Raw genomic sequence first — 19,719 nt, 5'->3', positions numbered from 1 at the left:
AAGACTTGAGTCTGCTCAACTTGTCAAAATTCACATTGGAAGTAGCAATATGGGGCCAAATTTCAGCTACTTCCCTCTGTCGTGTAGGAGGGAAAAGTACATTCCCGCAGCATGCAACAATTTTGGAGACTGAAATGACATAAACCATGCCGGCTCGCATCCCACAACACCTCTCTTTATTAAGGAGCATATAGTTGCCATTCAAGAGCACCTGGAATGCAGGCCTAATAAAGGGGACTGGGACTCCTGTGGTAACGTTAGTGCGTCTTATGGTATGTACACAATGTTCTGTATCTATGGGAACTCTGTAACTATGTTATGAGGCATTCTTGGAATGTAGAATGCATCATGACATAGCACAAGGGAAGCGCTGGGCAGTTTATCTTAGACGCTTCTGCTGTCAGGATGGGGCGTCATGTACTGCATTACTTGAACTAATGAAGGAATCTTTATTGATATAAGACGTCTCTACATTTGTCGATTCTTAACTTTTGGCAACAAGGAACGGAGATGTGAAGCCCCAACTCGGTGCGGAATGTACAAAGGAATCTGTTTCCTGTAATACGTTTCTTCAAACCCTGTTGCAGAGTCAGAGCGCGATCTTCAGGCAAGTGGAAGAAAGCTTATAATTCTTGAGTCTTGAAAGACTCCTACCCAGCGGCTTGCGACACTGTTTGAACTACAGTAGTGGTGCGCAAGTTGTAGCGCACGCTTCGCGCGAGGCAGGACGCACGAGGAGACGCAGAAGCATGAGGAGGTCCTTCTGTGACATGCACAGTCATTGCATAGGGCGCACGAGGAGACGCGGAAGTGCGAGGATGCCCTTCTGTGACGTGCACAGTCATCGCGCACGACACACAAGCACGAGGACGGCCTTCTGTGACGTGCACAGTTTTCGCCCTCGCAATAGACAGCCAATTAAACGCGCAACTTGTGTGCAACGTGGGGTACATGCAACACGGGCATCTCTTCGTTGTTCTTTAAGTGTGATCAGCTGTTCGACCTGTAAGAGCGTGGTACCTCAGAAATGGATTCCACGGTGACGTGCACACCAGAAACGGATTTCAGAGTTTAGTGCGTTTTCGCTGTGATAAGCACACAACAATGGAAGAAAAAAACCACTATTGAAAGTCAACATGAAGACATATGTGTACGATTTCTGTGTTTGCAAGGTGTTGTGTTTTGTTAAGACTTTGGGGCATATTTATACTCTGTTTGCGCCGGAATTGCGTCTTTTTTTTTGGCGCAATTCCGACGCAAAACTAACTCCATATTTATTCTTTGGCGTTAGACGCGTCTAGCGCCAAAGTCCATGGAGTTTGCGTCATTTTTTTGCGTGGACACCTACATTGCGTTAATGATATGCAAGGTAGGCGTTCCCGTCTAAAAAATTGACTCCGAGGCATGTGCGCCGTATTTACACTCCCGGGCAAAATTCACGCCCGAGAGTGGGCGGGTCAAAAAAAATTACGTCCAGCCGCTTTTGCGCCGTTTTTTAGCGCCTGGACAAGGCAGGCGTTAAGGGACCTGTGGGCTCGGAAGGAGCCCAGAGGTGCCCTCCCATGCCCCCAGGGACACCCCCTGCCACCCTTGCCCACCCCAGGAGGACACCCAAGGATGGAGGGACCCATCCCAGGGACATTAAGGTAAGTTCAGGTAAGTATTTTTTTTATATTTTTTTGTAGCATAGGGGGGCCTGATTTGTGCCCCCCTACATGCCACTATGCCCAATGACCATGCCCAGGGGACAGAAGTCCCCTGGGCATGGCCATTGGGCAAGGGGGCATGACTCCTGTCTTTGCTAAGACAGGAGTCATTTCAATGGGGGTTGGGAGTCGAAAAAAATGGCGCAAATCGGGTTGAGGCGAAAAATTTGCCTCAGCTTGACTTGCCCCATTTTTGGCGCCCAAGCTCCATATTCCCCTACGCCGGCGCTGCCTGGTGTACGTCATTTTTTTTCACGCACACCAGGCAGCACCCAGCGCTAATTTTTTTGACGCAAAACTGCGTTAGCGCAGTTTTGCGTCAAAAAGTATAAATATGGCCCTTTATTTAAAAATAAGTGGGCACCTGGTTTGAAGGACATACACGGAGATTTCTTTTAAACTGTGTTAAGTCATCTTCTTTAAGAGGATTCTCTAATTCCGTACTAGGTCACATCATGCAGAATGTTCCTGCAGCGCCATTTTTCTTGCTTTCCCCGGGTAATCTACCAATAAAATGGCAGAAATGGAAAAAAGTGTTCAGTAACTATGCTAAAGTGTGTGGCACCTCTCTCAGTGTGGAGAGGAAGATGTCTTTATTAATGCTTTGCCTGGGTACTGAAGGGCAGGAAATATTTGAGAACTTGCCTGAATTGTCTGATAACGATGCTGCTTGGCTTAATGAATATGAAATATGTATAAAGAAACTTGATTTACATTACTTGCTCAAAGCACAGTACTTGAACGCTACCAGTTTGGGAAACGAATGCAGCGACAGGGAGAATCAGTAGAACAGTACATAACTTCTTTACGAGGTTTAGCTACTACATGTGCGTTCGGTAATTCCTATGAAGAACAATTATGTGATCAGTTTATGCTGGGATGTTCGCTTGAGAAAGCTAAAGAGGGCATGTGGCAAAAAGACAATCCGTCGTTGGATGAAGTACTGACCATTGCAAAAACCTGTGAACATTCTAAGAATTGTTTTAAGGGGTCATAAAATATCAGCTGATTACTCTAATATAGATGAGGGCGTAATGGTGAAAACGGTACACAGTAGTGATACAGAACATGCTATTTTAAAAGAAAAGGATGGTGTAAAGTCAACTAAGTCTTTTCCAGGCAAATGCTGTAGATGTGGTAATGTGGGGCACATGCCTTATAATAGGGAGTGTCCAGGCTGGAAGATCATTTGCAAAAACTGCGGGAAGAAAGGTCACCTAGCGAGATGTTGTAGGACAAAAATGAATATTAAGAAAGTGATGGAAGTTGATTGTGAAGATTCTAATGATGATGTGGAGTTAGTACACGAGGTTAAAAGTTTTCAAACTAAAAGTGGTTATTTGAGTGGCCCCATGGAAACTATTTTGGTGAATGGAGAAGCTGTTAGGATTCGTTTTGATTCAGGAGCAAAAATAACGCTCATACTGAGAAGTTTCTATGATCATTATTTAAAAGGGAAAGTGAAGTTATTGAAACCTGACATAAAACCCAAAGGGTACGGTGGAGAACCAATCAACCTACTTGGGTACTTTTGGGGAACTATTGAGTTTAAAGGACGCATCATTCCGGAAAGGTTTACGTATCCATAAAAGGGGATTCTTTGATCAGTTGGTTCCACCAACGTGATCTATATGTCTATCTTGATCCTAATGAAGATCCACCGGTTGTACTAAAAGATATTTCTAAGGTTAATAGTGTGTCAGAAGTTGAGAGTAAATGGATAAATAAGTTCCCAGAAGTTTTCAATGCTGAAATAGGTTGTTTAAAGGATTATATGCATGAAATCAAACTAGAAATCCAATGTCCAACCCAAAATTGCCAAATTGAGAACAGTTCCTTTAAGTGTGAGAGAACAAATGAGAGAAGAGATCAATAAATTAATCAAAAATGGAATAATTCAAGAGACTGAAGCATCATATTGGGTGGCGCCAGTGGTAATGGCAAAGAAGGCTAATGGAGAGTCTAGGTTATGTGTTGTCCTCAGAGAACTGAACAAGTCAGTAGTTGTGGACCATTAACCCCTTCCTAATATTAATGAAATGTTGTGTTCACTCAATGGCGCTAAACATTTATCTACACTCGACTTGTCATCTGCGCATCACCAAATAAGGTTACATCCATCATAGCAGGAACTCACCACATTTGTTACTCCTTTTGGTACTCTTAAGTTCCTTAGGATGCCCTTTGTTCTAACATCAGCTGCATCTGTCTTTCAGAGAGCGTTAGATTAGATTTTAAAAGGAATCGAAGGAGTAAAAATGTATCAAGATGATATCTTGGTGTATGGGGCCAATTTGGATGAACATGACGAGAAACTAGAAAAGGTACTGCACAAATTAAAAACTTCGGTCTGACATTGAAATCTAAAAAATGTAAATTTGACAGTCCGACTATTGAGTATTTAGGGCACAAAATTTTGGAAAAGGGAATCCGACGAGAGCGGCTTTGATAGATACCATTAATAACATGCCTGCTCCTCAGAGCAAAGAAGAGTTAGTGAAATTTTTGGTGATGGCAGAATTTTACAACAAATTTGTACCCAAATTTGCTGAAAGGACTGGATGCATGAGAAAACTGTTGAGGAAAGGCAGTGAGTTCATTTGGTGTGATCAGTGTACCAGTGAATTTCAGGACATCAAGAGTAGTTTACAAAATGCATGCAATTTAGGAAGTTTTGATGCAAAGGATGAGATAGTATTAATGACTGATACCAGCTCTAAGGGTATAGGTGCCGTGCTGATGCAGAAATCAAAAGGGATCAATAGGACCATACTCTTTTTGTCAAGAAATTTGAAGGGGGCAGAATATAATTATTCTGTTGTGGAAAAAGAGGCACTAGGAGTCATATATCGGGAAATTGAGGACATTTTTATGGGGCCGTAAATTTGAGCTCATAACTGATCACAAACCTTTAAAAGAGGTATTTAGGAACAAAGGCATTGATCTGGTGTCGCATAGGCTTCGGAAATGGGTGGTAGCTCTGCAGGAGTTTGAGTACAATGTCTCATATGTGCCAGGTGTTTTGAACGTACAAGCTGATTGTCTTTCTAGACTGTGCAATGAACATACTTCCTTAACAGGGGAAAATTGGTGTGATAATAAAGAAGAGTATTTTGCGGGTGAGGATTTCGATCAAGACATAAAGGTATGTCTAATAACAGGAGCAGTGATTCAGGAAACAGAATGGAAGGAGGAATTGCTAAAGGATGATAGGTTACAGAAAGTAATAGAAAAGACTAAAAATGGATGGGGTGCGAAAAGAAGTTGTGATGAAGCTTTGTTGGCTTTTTGGCAGGTAAAGGATGAACTGGCTGTTATTGATGGGATATTGGTGAGGGGCAGTAAGTTAATTCCACCTTACAGCCTGAGGAAGAAATTAGTGGAACATGCTCATTCTAGTCATATGGGTGTTTCCAACACTAAACAGAGGCAAAGAACTATATATTGGTGGCCTGTGATGGATATGCTGATAGAAAGAGATGTGAGAGATTCTCAAGCGTGTGCCTACTCAGATAAGACCTTGAAATGTACAACCCAACCCATGGTGATAAGAGAGGAGGCTTCAGGAGCATGGGTTGGCGTAGCTTTGGATATACTTGGCCCAGTCAGATTGAAATCAACTGATCGTTATGTTTTGGTGTGCATTGATATGTATTCAAGGTGGCCAGAGATCAAAGTAGTAAATGCTATAAATTCTGGAGATGTAATTTGCTTTCTTGAAGAGCTCTTTGAGAGGGAAAGCTTTCCTGCTTCTATTCTCACTGATAATGGTGTTCAATTCACATCAGGTTTAATGGAGTCCTTATTGAAGGACAAGGCAATCAAACACAAAAAGGCAGCGTTATATCATCCAGAATCTAATGGTGTGGTGGAACAATTTATTAAGGTGCTTAAAGAGAGTTTACAATTGGCTCAAGCACAAGGAATGCAATGGGAAAATTAGATAAAGAGAAAGGTACGTGAGTATCGCTTAACGCCACATTCTTCTACTGGTGTAAAATCCTTTCAGTTATTTAGAGGTAGTTTGCCTTGTAATAAAGTTACCTGGATGGGTGCAAGAAAAAAGGAAAGCTATTGATCCCCTTATGGATGATGTAGAAGGTTGGAGAAGAAGAGAACATGACAAAAAAGTCAAAAGAAAGCAGCAGCATGATGAACGTAATGGTGTAAAAGAAACAGTAGTAAAGGTTGGTGATTGGGTAAAGTTAAAATGTATGGGTCCCCTTAAAGTAATAAAGACATTTAAAAATGCTGTAAAGACTAATGATTATAGCATTTGGAATCTAAACACAGTGGCTAAATGTCAAGTTCACATTGCTCCATGTATTTGTGAACCGAATAGTGAGCGTTGTGTTGTTACACATAACTTCATCGCAGGTGGTGAAGTCCATGTTAGACCAAAACGACAAGTAAAGAAACCAACACGGTTTCAAGGCTACGTTTAGTCTTAAAGTACAGAATTAGAGTCACATTGGTATCTTGTGTTATTCTTTTTGTAGTGTTTAGAAATATGTATTTTAAAAGTGCCATGTGTAAGAGCTATCTGTAAGTGTCATGTGTAGGGCATTATTCTTTCATTGTTAAGGTGGAAGGGAGGTGATGTGGTAACGTAAGTGCATCTTATGGTATGTACACAATGTTCTGTATCTATGGGAACTCTGTAACTATGTTATGAGGCATTCTTGGAATGTAGAATGCATCATGACATAGCAGAAGGGAAGCATTGGGCAGTTTATCTTAGACGCTTCTGTCAGGATGGGGCTTCATGTACTGCATTACTTGAACTACTAAAGGAATCTTTATTGTTACAAGACGTCTCTACATTTGTTGATACTTCAACTCCCTTCAGATAACAAGCCAAGTTTGGTGCTGAAGCATTTCACGTCCTGTGCAAGGACAGCTGTTTACAAACCATTGAATGGCTGACAGAAGTCTCGCATTCACTACCGCTAAGAAAGACCTCTTTCATGCCACTGAGACATTTGTACGAGAAGGGTAGCTCCCACACCTCGTGTATGTAACCATCTTCTAGCTTTTCATATCTGCCCACTGAAATGTGTTTTAAGCAGGATGTGAATTGAAGTGTTGAAATAGGCAGATTGATAACTCCGTGTATTAACCACTCAGCAGATGGTATTTCAGCCACAGTAAAAGGCAACTTTTCTAATTTCTCAATATTTAACATGACATAAGTCGCTTCTTTTTCAGCCATTAGTTGTTATTGTCACGTTAAATTAAATGTTGAAAATATGTACCTCGTGCTGACGTATTGCCAGGGAACACGACCTACCTTCAGTGTTTGTAGTGTCCAACCTAACTGCATAATGGACCTTAGTGGACTCTATCCATAGTAAAAAGGACATGTCGCTCTGTACTATGTCTATTGCAGAGGAAACAATGTTGTTCAAGGTGTATATTTGGTCAGACAGGGTATTAATCCCATTATCTACAACAGCTAATGCATTCTGTAAATGTTCCTGATCTATTTGCCTTGACCGTCATTATAGACTGCATATAAGAAACGCTTTCTACGTTGTTTTCTGGGGCTTAACAGGAAATCCTGTAAATCAGTATTATTAGACAGGAGACTGAGGTATTTTTTAACAGCATCTAGTGAGGAACTCTTCAACCATTGCTGGCATAGTTTCCCTACACTGTATGTAATCACTATACCCCCGTGTTCAGATGACACATATCGAGGGTCAGGCCATCTTGTTCTAAAACCCCCGTGGAGTTTACAAAACATTATGATGCCCATTGGTACCCACTGGCCACTCACCAGGACGTGAAACTGAAGTATTAAGGGCCATATTTATACTTTTTGACGCACAACTGCGCCAACGCAGTTGTGCGTCAAAAATTTTAACGCCGGCTAACGCCATTCCAAAGCGCCATGCAGGCGCCTTATTTATTGAATGACGTTAGCCGGCGGAGCTGACTGGTGTGCGTCAAAAAAAATGACTCACACCAGGCAGCGCTGGCATAGGGGAAAATGGAGCTTGGGCGTCAAAAAATGGGGCAAGTCAGGTCTGAGGCAAAATTTTCGCCTCAACCCGATTTGCGCCATTTTTTTCGACGCCCAACCCCCATTGAAATGGTCATTGGGCATAGTGGCATGTAGGGGGGCACAAATCAGGCCCCCCTTTGCCACAAAAAAAAAACAAAAAAAAAACTTACCTGAACTTACCTTAACTTCCCTGGGATGGGTCCCTCCATCCTTGGGCGTCCTCCTGGGGTGGGCAAGGGTGGCAGGGGGTGTCCCTTGGGGCATGGGAGGGCACCTCTGGGCTCCTTCCGAGCCCACAGGTCCCTTAACGCCTGCCCTGACCAGGCGTTAAAAAATGACACAAAAGCGGCTGGATGTCATTTTTTATGGCCCGCCCACTCCCGTGCGTCATTTTTGCACGGGAGTTTAAATAAGGCGCTTAGGGCCAGATGTAGGAAAAATAAAAATTGCGAGTCGCATTTTGCGAGTCAATGCGACTCGCAAAATGCGACTCGCAATTTGGTATGCCAGGAAAATAACCGGTCCGATTTAGCGACTCGCAGCCGGACTCGCAACCCTGTGTGCGAGTCCGCAGATTGCGAGGTCGCTGTTTGCGAGTGTGCAAAAAACAAACTCGCAATTAGCGAGTGGGTGTCGCAAATTGCGAGTACCCTCAAAATTGCTTGCAGGTGCAGCAGAACACTCCAGAAAGCACACCAGAACACTCTGGAAACACTTCCTGGCACATGATGATGACATCACAGCCAGGAAGTTAACAAATACACCTGGGAGGAGGCAGGACCACACCCTTTTATATCTGCCAGTCTTCACACTGAACAAGCAGCAGCAGCCATGGAGGGAACCCCCCGAAAAAGGAAAATTAAATTCTCTGAGAGGGAGCTTGAGGTGCTGACCGAAGAATGTTGTCAGCACCATGATGAGCTCTTTGGGAGAGCAGCCCACACTGTTCCTGAGGCCACCAAAAAGAAAATCTGGCAGGAAATGCAAGAGAAAATTAATTCCCTGGGTGTGAGCCACAGGACAATTGAGGACATAAGGAAGAGGTGGTATGACCTCCGCTCCCGGACCAAGGAGAGGGTGGCAGAAAGGCTCCGGGAGATGAGAGGCACTGGAGGGGGACCATCATCTGTGCCACCACCCACACCCCTTGAAGACATGATTGAGGAAACCTTTGAGCCGGAGGCAGTGTGTGGATTTGGGGACCTGGACACCTCAGAGCCCAGCACATCAACCGGTGAGTACCATGTGACATGCCTGTACCCCTATCAATGTCATACCCCACCCACCATGTACACAGGTGCATGCACAACCAAAATAGCTCCATTTCAGGGTAGAAAAATCCAGAATGATGCATTATGGGAAATGTAGTCCAATAGGCAGTTCATAGGCAAATGTTTATTAGGAATTGTGCAATAGATACTAGACACTGACAGTGTGTTCCCCATGTCCCACAGGTCTCCAGCAAGACACCCCCTACACCCCAAGCACCCAGGCCCAGGAGGACACCCCAGGACCCGCCAGCACCCCCACATGCACAGTCAGCAGCATTCCTGCAGTGGTAACGCCTGCTGCAACAACAACGCCAGGAGCTCCCCCAGCAACAGCCAGGGAGGATACAGGTGGGAGCACAGGGCAGCCACCACAGCGCAGGCGTCGCAGGGCAAGAGCGTCTGGATCCCGGATACTTCCTCCAACCAGGAGTGAGGCACATCTGCTGCGGGGTCAGCGCCTGCAGAACACAATATTGGGCAGGATTAGTGGGGTGCTGCACCGCTTTGTAAGACACAACCATGCAAGCATGCAGCACCTCAACAGACGCATGGACCTGATGTGCCAGAACACTGGGGACATTGCCTCTGCCATCAGGGAACTGGCGGCCGGACTGCTGGGCCAGGCAGAGGCTGGGCGGCGCAGAGATCGCCAGATCATGCTAAGACTGGACAGGATGGCCACATCGATCGGCAGGCTAGCCATCAACACAACAGGCCTGTCGAGGAGGACAGTTGGCCTGCAAATAGAGATGGGCCATTTTGCTGGGGATGTTGCCAGGGGCCTGGGACGTCTCACACATATAATAGAACTAATGGAGACACGGGAGATGTCGAGGGCCACCGGGGAAACACCCCAAGATAGTGAGGAGGGCTCCACAGTGAGCAGTGTATCTGCTACTGACAGTAGGGTGCTAAGGAGTGGGAGGCAGAGCACCATGGACGCAGCAGGGACCAGCCAGGCTGGCAGGAGGGGCAGGAGAAGCTAGAGAACAGCCCGGAGAAATAAATGTGGCACATGGCGTTAATGTGCCACATGACTGGTTGGCATTTCCCTGCCCATGGACAAATTCATCTTGTATATAGTTCATTCATTACATTATTAAAACAGTTATTTTTCTTCCACTTAACTAAAGGAGTGTTTGGTTAATGGGTGAGTATGGTGGGAGTTGACACGTACCGTCCAAAATATTGCGTTGCAATGTGTTCCCGTCTCAGTCTGCCTTGATTAGCTAGACTCCTATCCCCATGATGGCGATGTGGTTGTTCTTGCTCTTCCTCATCAGGATCTGGCTCTGCAGGGGTGAGAGGTAGCCCACGTCGGGTGGCTATGTTGTGGAGGATGGCGCATGCGACCACAATTTTGAATGCGGTAATGGGGGTGTATTGGAGGGCGCCTCCACTGCGGTGGAGGCATCTGAATCTTGCCTTCAGGAGTCCGAAGGTCCGCTCTATCAGGTTCCTGGTCCTCTTATGCGCACTGTTGTATTGCCTCTCAGATTCATTACTTGGTGTTAAAAACGGAGTCATGATCCAAGGCCTGAGAGCATATGCACTGTCACCTGTTGGGCACAAAAGTACACTGTTAGTAAGTCCAGATAGTCGTGCACAGTGACCTGTGTGTATGTCTGCAAGTGTCTGTGGCTCTACCTAGGAGGTATCCGTCTCCAAATTCCCCACGTTCCAGGCGTTGATGTATCCCACTATGCCTAAAAATGTATGAGTCATGGGTACTGCCTGGAAACTTAGCAACGATGTCCGTGATGACGTAATGGGCATCACAAACAACCTGTATGTTGAGTGAGTGGGTACACTTTCTGTTGCGGAAAATATGTTCCAGATTAGCAGGGGGGCATATTTGAATGTGTGTCCCATCTACACATCCAATGACATGGGGGAAGTGGGCAATGCGGTAAAAGTCCAGCTTGGTGCTGTTCATTTCTGCCTCATTCCTAGGTAAGTATATGAAGTGAGACCTGTGCGTGACTAAGGCATCTAGGAAGGCCCTGAGGAACCTTGACACTGCACTTTGGGATACCCCACCTGCCACTGCAATGACCCCCTGATAGCTCCCTGAGGCCAAGAGGTGCAGTGCGCATAGTACTTGCACATGCGTAGGGATGGCGCAGCCACGCAGAGTCTTGTGTTCTAGCTGTGGTTTTAGTGAATCTATTAATTCTAGAATGGCTGCGCTGCTAAGGCGGTATTTATCATAGATCTCCTCTTCAGTTTGCTGGAAAAGGGTCTGCCTGGTTCTATATATCTTCTCCTGTCTGTGGCCCCTCCTCCTCCTCTGCTGGGCTGCGTAGACTCTCCTCCTCACTGCTATCAGGTATATGTCCGCCATCTTGAGTAACCCAGATGCCTTCTGGGTCTCCTTTTATACTTTGGTAATGGTTACCACCTGCTCTGAGTTAGTGGTAAATGCGACATGCAAACTGGGCTTTTTGCGACTAGTCGCAATTTGCGACTTGCAATTGCATATTGGTTGCGAGTCGCAAAATGCGACTCGCAAACGGGTCCCATCGCTTTTTGCGAGTCGGAAATGGGCTTTTTGCATCCCATTTCCGATTTTGCACTGTCGCAAATTGCGAATCGGCCCGTTTGCGAGTCGCAAACGTTTGCTACATCTGGTCCTTAGAGTCATTTTTTAGAAGGGAACGCCTACCTTGCATATCATTAACGCAAGGTAGGTGTCCACGCAAAAAAATGACGCAAACTCCAAGATCTTTGGCGCTAGACGGGTCTAACGCCAACGTATAAATATGGAGTTAGCTTTGCGTCGGATTTGCGTAAAAAAAAACTACGCAAATCCGGCGCAAACAGAGTATAAATATGCCCCTAAATGTGCCATTTTGGACCCATTCATCGAGCTGATCTTCAGTTGCATTTATATACTTTTCCATTTGTAAAATTGTGCAAGGGTAGGAATACTGGGCGCATTCAAATCCTTAATCTTTGCTAAGCCTAAACAACTTGTCTTTTGTTCAGTTTCATTTAAAAATATAATTTGAACAGGTATCAGGCTTGCTCTAAACAAAGCTTCCTTTCCCCTTATTTGCCAATTTTTTGTTCCCCACACACTTTTTAAGTCAATCGACTTCAACCAATGTTCATAGCCCTCTATAGGCCACTGGGAAACAAAGGAATCCGAATAAATTAATTTTGTATCTGTCAATAATATGTGCACATTTTCCATAAATGGCAATTTGAAATAATATGACTCAGCATTTTTAACATTGTGCCCAGAAAAATATGTACATTTTTCAGAATATGTTTTAGAACTCCCTTGTGGTGGAGTTGGAAAATGTTCCCATTGTGTGTAATTAAAAATAGTCTTTGGGGTACTTGCTCTGTGAATGAAATGGTGTCCATAATAATGATAGCAGAAAATGTCTCCATCATTTTCTTTGGATTGATAAACATCCTCACTTTCAAATACAGTAAAATACTGTAACTGAGTCATCATAGAATCAACTGTTTTCACTTCCCGGTCATCAGAAACAACTTTGGGTATTATTATATCATTCACAGAAAGTTTAAACACACATGGTATTTGAATGACCTCCGTTGGGCCGTATATATCAAATGTGACCTTATCCCAAACAATCCCATCAGGAATTGGTATAGTGGAAATGTTCAGAGAAGTCTCTGCGGACCTTGTGAGAAAAATAATTGGGTTTTAGGACCTCATCCACCAGTTCAACTGTTGATCGTTCAGGAAGGTAATGACCATGTATCAGCAGAAAGAAAACAATGGCAAAGCCAGCCCAAAGGAGGAAAGCTAATGTAACCAAGGAAAGCCACAGATAGTTCCATGGGAGAACAAAATAATTTGTTTTGAGCCATATTATTAGCTTACGTGTTTTTGACAATTCAGATGCAGAAGAGGCAGATGAGTCCGAAAAGGTGTCATTAATGTCGGCAATGTATCCAGAAGCAGTTAGTGCAAAAACTAGAGCCGTATTTGAAGGAATAGAACTGGTAGAAGTCTCCTGTGGTGGTTCATAATAAATGACGCCATATGTTTGTGTAGAGGTCAAGTCAAATTGATCAGCAATTTCTGTGTTGCTTGTTGCAACAGATGTTAGTGGAACTAATGAAAGATCATTTTCCACCCTCCCCAAGCTCGGAGAGGTGTCAGCGTTGCTGCTCAAAACTTGTAGAGGGACATCTTGACCAGAAGTGAGAGGGATTCGGGAACTACTGGTTGTTCCTTTTAGTCTGCTGTGCAGGATCGGCCACAATGTGTAGCTTGACATTGTCGATGGAGATGAAGTGGTTTTCTTTAGAACTAGGCAGCAGTGGTAGAATAACAGTTCTGGTACCGTGTATTCCCAGAACTGGAACCGGTGCACGATAGGAAGGACCGAACCCCCTTTTCACAGCAACTTTTTCACGTACTAGATCCCCAACCTTTGGAATCCAGCTGGTAGATGTTATTGGTGCATCCTTAATTCCTAAGGAGGCAGCACTGGCAGAATTGTTGTCGTCACAGAACTGTTGTAATTCCTGCAAGACAGTGACACATTCATTTATGTCAAAGGGTGTTTCTGCCATCTCCAGGCCACGACAATCAAGATCTGGAACATACATTTAAGTTCCAACCAGGCATTCGTATGAAGTACAACCCCCCAGGGACCTTCTAGGCAGATTATTAAGTGCTCTCTGGACTCCATACATGTGATTAAGCCAACTACAACCCGTACCTAATACTCTGACTGTTAAGGATTGCTTTGAATCTCCATTTCGTAGCTCCACAACACTATTTCCCTCAGGATGAAATGGAGACAAGTAAAAGAGTTGGACCCTTTAGGAAGCCATGGCGTCCCTGAATACCCTTGAGGCGAAAGCAGGGCCCTGGTCTGAGTGGAAAGCCACAACTGCATATGTGCCGATAAAGACTTGCAAATCTTTAATAACTGTCTGAGGGTCAGCCGAGCGTTGTAGCCTCACCCATAGAAATCTGGAGCAGGAGTCAATAGCGACTAAGATGTATTTGTATGCACTGTCAGATGTCAGGGGACTGCAATGGTCCAAGTACACACATTGTAGTGGTTTGTTAGAAATTAGAAGGGGTGTCTGCGGTGGGCGTTTGACGGTGGACCCCTTAATTTGTTGGCAGATATCACAACAAAGAACATTCTGCTTGGTTTGTTTATATAGACCTGGCCACCAATAACGAGCCTGCAACAATGATATTGTAGCCGCCACACCTGCATGGGGAGAAGCAACCCCCTCATGCGCTGCTTTGATCAACTCTGGTCTTACGTCTTTATTGGGAATTATTCGAACTCCCACGCCTGGTATTTTTACTTCTGCATCAAGGTCTCCCATCCGGTAGGAATTTTTAATGGGATATCCTTTAGGTAGGGGTGTGCCGTCAGCAGAGGCTTGTATGGCAGCCAGTATTTCATTGTCTGGTTTGGTCTAGAACGAGTTACTGCAGCAACAGAAGCCCTAACTACTGCTCATTTGGCTGCTTCATCAGCCAGTGTATTTCCAGCAACGTATATTCCAACGCGTTGGTGTCCAAGTGTATGTACAACATGGACATTCTGTAGAGTTTCCTTCAGATCTGCTACTTCCCCCACAGAAGTCTGTGTTTGATGGTGTTACCTTTAGATTCTCTGAACCCATTCTGGTACCAGTAATGCAGATATTCACTGAAGGACTGGACACAATAGTACGAATCACAAACAATCAGCATTAGCTGGTCAGGATCCGTATGTTCCAGTACCATCACCAGAGCCTTTAGCTCTGCTAGTTGTGCAGTGCAATCCCCTAGGGTTTGCGTAAAGGTATGTTGTGGATAGAATTTACTACCCTCCATGTGGCCGCTTACGACTGCGCAAGCAGTGGAGTATTGATGCTTTGTGCCCATTGCAGGTTGCGCTGAGCCATCGGTGTACATGACTGTTTGATATTGATCAATAGGCGATGTATTTGCCGTAACTGGGTATTCTAGTTCATATTGCAAAAATTCTTGAGTTTGTAACTTAGGGTCTAAAATATAATCTACATCAGTGGCTCTCATAGATGTTGCCTATTGGATCCAACGTGGATGTAATGCTTTAGCGTTTGGAAAGCTAGCTTTGGTAACAGCCTCAATGGATGAGATTGGAGATACAACAATAATGCATTTCCCCTGGGCTAGTGATCATTCTTTAATGACAACCATCTGAACAGCAGTGAGGATTTTCTCAGTGGGAGCAAAACGTTGTTCTGCTGTTCAGTACAAATGTGATTTGTATGCAATCAGGACTGTCTCACCCTCAATGAATGTTACATAGGTGAAACCAATGGCACCAGCAATTACTCCGATGACTAGATGTTTTTTATTGTCCCTTGTGTAGAGGTGTTGTGCTGCAAGCAAGTTTTGTTGCAATGCTCTGAGAATGCGTGTGTGTTCGACTTTCCAGAGTTTATTGGAAAAGTCAGGATGTATCAAGTCATATAAGGGTTTGATGCGTGATGCATAATCTGGAATGTATGTTCTGCTAAAGTTTAGAAAACCCAATAGTGATTGGAGTTTTTTAATGGTATTTGGAGGTTGTAACTGTGTGCATTTCTTAAAGAATTGTGGTGCTGGGCTCTTTCCTTCACTTGATAATTTGTATTCCACAAACAGGACACTAAGGAAGGCTATTTGTGGGGTTTTTTAAGTTGAATTTATAGCCGAATTCGGTAAACCCTACAACAATGTGGGCTACCCATCTTAGATGTTGCAGTAATTCATTGTCCGTAAGGTAGATATCATCTATAAAGGACAATGCTTCAGGGTCAATGTCGTGCGATATTGAAGTTACACGAGCTGCAAACAGTCTTGGACTGTTCTTCTACCCCTGTGGTAAACAACAGACTTTTTTCTGGGAGCCTAGTGCGCGTAAACTTGTTAAGTCTCTACTCTCAGGCACTACATTTTGGCAGAAGAAGCCACTGGAAATATCCAATGTTGTTTTGTATTTTTTGCGCACTATGTTGTTCATAAGTGCCATGCTATGAGAGTTTTGTATAGCATATGTGCGTGTATGACTGTTTAAGTGTCTGTAGTCTAAGACTATTCTGTATGAATGGTCCAGTTTAGATACAGGGATTAGAGGATTATTCATTGGTGAGACACAGGGTTCGATTACACCCTAGTACTCTAGTTGTGTGAGGATTTCCCTCAAAGGTGCTTTAGCATCATGTTTTATTGGGTATTGGGGTTGAGGTTGGGGTTGATTTTTAATCGGAATTACATTTTAGGAGGAATCTTTCTCCCACCCTATGTGATTGTGGTATAACGCGGGTGCCTGCACCAATGCCTAATCAGTGGAGAAGGATTCTGCAAGCTCATCAGGAACAAGGGGCGAGAAAGAACGTTTGATAACATCTTCCCCATATGGGCAAGTACGGACAAATTCAGGTGGCCAATCCTTTTGGCCAGTACAATATCATAAATGTTGATGACGCAGTCCCAAAAGATTGCATCTATTGTACGTTCAATGTCTCCTTCTAACTGTATCGTTACTTTGTACACCCTGTCAGGCATGGAGACACGCATGTCTGAAGTTTCAACTTGTTAGAAGTCATCAGTTGCTTTCACCTACAGATGCTCTCGAAGATTCTGGCAAACTATTGTGACCTCTGCTGTGCTGTCTAGCAGAGCTAGCGCCCACGTCTTGTTCTTCAATAGAGCCCTCTTCTTGAGTGGCATGACGAATGGCAACTGCTGCCACTTTTTTCTTTTTAAATTGGGCTTTGTGTTGTGGAAGTTTCTCTTCTTTTTTAACAGAAACTTCAGTTGAGCGTTGTGATTCCTGTCTTGGTTTCACATACTCAGTTCTTTACTCTGACCGCCCACCTCTCTCACTGCGTTTTTCCAGTGAGACCTGAAAGGAACGTGTATCAGTATATTGATATCTGTCAGGCGTTTTTAAATTCTTTTTTAGGTGTTTGTTGTTTTTTATCCCAGCCTATTTTAGAACCCTCAGGTGCATGCTTGGTAGAATCTTTATTAGATTTACCCTGAAACTGTGGTTTCGTGGGTCTGGCCCCCAAACGATCTCGACCAATAGTAGAATAGGTCCCTGCAATAATCTCTGACAGCTCACGTTCTTGATCCTGTAGAGGAAGTTCCCGGAGCTGCATACGCACCGCTAATGCAACTGCTTCCCCTTTAAGGTTACTTAATATAATTGAAGATACAGTGGCAAAATTGCCCTTAAGTTGCATCCCCAAGTCTAGGGCCGGGGCAGCCCCATATTCATCTTGAATTTGTTTTAACACTTCCGATAGATTGGCAAGTGTTGGTGTATCATGTGTGGTAGTATAGAGCGTGGCAAATACTGTGCCCTAAGTATTGCAGTTACCTACTGAGGGAACCATCCCAATGGCAAGCACATAGTTAATATACTATACTTATCCTGAGGTCCTGTGTGGGGAAATACTGCTTCCAGTGCATTTATTTTTTGAGCTAACCAAAACGGAATCTCCTCCCGTTTGGTGGGTACCTTACCCATAATCGAACGTACAGTCGCAGGATTAATACCTGGCGTTGCTACATGTGGTTGCACCGGGGCAGCACGTGCTGGGTTTGTATTTAATGTCTGCATTACAAACTATACTAATAATCTGTATATTGCTGTAAATTCAGCGAACCTCAGCTACCGTCAAGGTTGCTGCTTCAGGGTGCAGTGTATATGTGACCAATAAAGGCCAGGTACGGCCATCATTACTTAGAGGACCTAACCTAACATGTAGGACTGTATGTGGGAGGGCCCCATCAAGCCAATTATTATGGTCTTGATAAGATAGAGGTATTTCTAAAATGCATATGATCTATATTGTGCAGGTATGTTTGCTGGTGTATAGTGGTGAAATGTATTTGTGTTCCCATCAGCTGCTGGAAATGTGACCCAAGAATAAAAAAATGTTGTTCTGTATGCTGCATGAGCTTCAACAACAAACAGAACTAGACCCCCCTGGGCTGTAAGGCCGTGTGCTAATAAATGTGCAGTAAGGGGTGGTTGCATATTAACTGCAAGTGCTACCCGTTGCGGGTTCGCCATGGTGAATGGTAAATCTTGTTCAGAGATAAGCACACCAAATGGGGATTATCCTTTTAGAGTTCAAGCTTGAAGAACCTACAGCGTTAGTTAGGTACTCCCTACTTAGTTGAGGAGGAAAAAATCCTCAATACCACGGATGTCTCCGTAAATAGTTCTGAGATGTATTTGCATGTAGTGAAACAGAGATACTCAGGAGGACCTGAAAATTAGTGCCTGACCAAACGTTGGCGGCGCCATGTCGCGTAGATTCTCATTATCCTAATGAGACTACTGGGGACTAAGTCTGATCACGCACCATCTGACACCTGTTGGCCTAATCCAGGTTTGTTCCGGCTAAATAGAAGTGCCTCATCTCCACCCAAGAGTAGGGATGATTGGGGCAACTGGGCACATAACATAAATGACTCCTAAGGGGAATCGTGGTCACTCAGATCTCATCCGTTTCTCTCAGTTACATTAATCTCACGTATGCAAGAACAATCAGAGGAAGAATATAGTTTAATAAAGTTTTATTGAAGTAACTGCATCTTAGATAGTAAGGCATGTATTGCAATAACTAGGACGATAAAGCACAATAGGATTAAAATTGTGACAAGGAGAGTAAAACACAAGAATAACGCTACCATGTTGTCACTAAGGTCTTTAAGGATAGTTCCTACCTAATCTATGTTAGAGTACAGCATGTTAAGCTCTAATTCTGCCCTTCAGGTTCCCCCTGGGAAGACATCATCCCTCATACCTGAGCAAGAGGCCTGTAGTCTACAGAAGCAGCTGCAGCAAAGCAATCAGCAATCAGCACACAGTCGTGATCATCTGGCTGGAATCTCCCTCTAACGTACATGGGTCAAAGTAGTGTTTTTATAATAAAACAGCTGATATTCCAAGTTTCTATGAACATTGGAGACAAAGCGTACCACTTTTGCCGGCAACCGATCTTACTGCAGCCTTGAGAAAAGCACAAAGTGAAAGAAATGTCCTGTTTAAGAACGCAGTGCTGACCTAGGCAAAGAACAGCTAGATAGAAAAAATAAAACAAGACCACAAATGTGGCTACTGTTAAAATCATATAATGAAGCTAAAATCAAACATATCTAGGTGAAAGTGCACAGCGGCAGGCCTAGGCTGCTAAAATAACATATATAAAACTGTAGCTAAAGTGGCTACACAACAATAGCTTCCATTGGAAAGTATCTGAAACAGTGGATGAATCAAAGACACAGTAGTACTCTTATGATAGCAGGCCAAATTCCATGGAGCTGCATTGCAAATGCGTGCATGGGCACCTGCTTTCAAATCACAGCATGACTAACAGTAGTCTCACATTCATTTCCGCTAAGAAAGACCTCTGTTTTGCCGTTCAGACATTTGTAATTGAAAGGCAACTCCCACACCTCATGGATATAACTTCCCCCTTACTGCTCAAATCTGCCAATTGTAAAATGATTCAAGCAGCCCTAAACTGAAATGTTGAAATGGGCAGATTTATTACTCCATGTATAATAAACCACACTGCAGAGGGAATTTCTGCTACAGTAAAAGGCAATTTTTCCAACATCTAAATATTTAGCATAATGTAACATGCAACTTTCCTAGCCATTAGTTGTTGTTGCCGGGTCAAAATAAATGCGGGAGATAACTCAGTAGACTTAACATGCTACTAGGGCATGCTGCAACTTTTAAGAACC

The 19,719-nt window shown here is 43.9% G+C and overlaps 1 long non-coding RNA gene across 1 annotated transcript in view; it reads left to right on the top strand.

Moving 5' to 3' along the window:
- LOC138249269 (uncharacterized) overlaps positions 1–19,719 on the top strand; it is a 193,572-nt gene that overhangs the window by 92,854 nt on the left and 80,999 nt on the right. The window lies entirely within an intron of this gene.

The sequence above is a fragment of the Pleurodeles waltl genome, chromosome 8 (genome assembly GCF_031143425.1).
Source record: "Pleurodeles waltl isolate 20211129_DDA chromosome 8, aPleWal1.hap1.20221129, whole genome shotgun sequence".
In the NCBI taxonomy this organism is placed as follows: Eukaryota; Metazoa; Chordata; class Amphibia; order Caudata; family Salamandridae; genus Pleurodeles; species Pleurodeles waltl.
This window is presented reverse-complemented; position numbering and strand designations above follow the sequence as displayed.